Source organism: Sinocyclocheilus grahami, unplaced genomic scaffold, assembly GCF_001515645.1.
Source record: "Sinocyclocheilus grahami isolate Dianchi unplaced genomic scaffold, SAMN03320097.WGS_v1.1 scaffold17631.1, whole genome shotgun sequence".
Classification (NCBI taxonomy): domain Eukaryota; kingdom Metazoa; phylum Chordata; class Actinopteri; order Cypriniformes; family Cyprinidae; genus Sinocyclocheilus; species Sinocyclocheilus grahami.
The window spans coordinates 2,781-4,315 of record NW_015516710.1 but is presented as its reverse complement, the minus strand read 5'-3'; positions in this window follow the sequence as shown (position 1 = coordinate 4,315).

Genomic DNA, 1,535 nt, shown 5'->3' with positions numbered 1-1,535 from the left:
AATAACTGTTTTCTGTTTTAATATATTTTAAAATGTAATTTATTCTTGCTTAAGAAACATTTATAATCAATGTCGAAGACAGTTAACTGTTATTGACTGCTAACTATTTTTTATGGAAATTGATACATTTTTTTTATTTTTTTTTATCAATTGAATGTTCAAAAGAACAGAAAAATGTTACTTTTGTAACATTATAATTGTCTTCATTATCTCTTTAGATGAGTTTAATGCATCCTTTTTAAATAAAAGTATTATTTTCCTTTAAAAAATATCTTACTGACCCCAACATTTTGAATGGTAGTGTACATGTATTCAGTATAAATTGCATTGGTATAACTTGTAGATGAATTTTGAAACCGCTGTGTGTATAAAAAATAAAATAAAATTCTTGCAAGAAAGTTGCTTGATTTTAGGGCATTTTGTTTGTTTTTACAATAAAGAATTGTGGTACTGTATTAAATTGCCACATGATTTGAAATCTGGGTCCTAAAGCAGAACTATTTGGAAAAACGGACTCTTCCCTTGATATATTGACCCATGCCTTTTCTTAAGGACAGTTAACCTAAATGCACTGTATGCAGTGGCAGCAGTTTTGCTTTGTTTGGGCGATATGCAGCATATGGTTCCTTCAGCAGATCATTTATAAAGCGCCCTCCTCTTGTTCGTCTCTGGGAACAGCCTATCTCGTTCTGGTTTCTCAGAAAATCTCCACTTTGCCCACAAATGGCTTACCCCCCCCCCCTCAGCTCTGTTCTTAGTGGCAGGCCTACATTAATATTCATTCTGTTAAGGTGAGAACAGAGACAGGAAGCACCATGAGATCATCTGTTTGACGCTCTGTCTCATGCGTCACGCAGATTAATTAATTCAGCAAAAGATCTGGACGTAATGAGGCACCACTCTTTGCTGTTTGCCAAAGTGCTCTTCTTATCAGAGATCTCCTTGAGGTCAGCGCTTCGTATTAACAACCCTAATGAGAATCTGTTTATGACTCTGTCCCATAGACCATAATATACCAAACATAGTAGGGTAACAACTGATCTCACCTGTTTTTTTATGCTTTCATGATGTGGAGAGAATGACAACAAGGATGGAGAACATAGCTGATGCCACTGTCAGGCCAATTGTAACTGATTCAAATCCCAAACGCCATTAGAGGCGACAAGGCGGTATCTGTCATACTGATAGATGACATGTTAACTGCCTGACGCATGCAGCTGTCGAAAACATATGATAAATAATAGATGGGTGATGGACGGGGGATCATTTTCACCAGATTTCAGTCAGGAAGGCTTTTCATAATTCTTTTATGCAAAAATGTCCTCAAGTGTTTTGTCACCAGGCTGATGTTAATCTTATGTCTTATGAATGTATATGGATGCCATGCCACCATGTTTGTGTGTCTCACTTGATAGATCTTGGGCCTCAAGGCAAATGTCGTCAAAATCCTGTTTATATGAATGTGGTTGAACGCTTTAACTCAATAGGCCATCATGTAACATTATAGGAAAGGAGTGCATTTTTTTTTTTTTTTT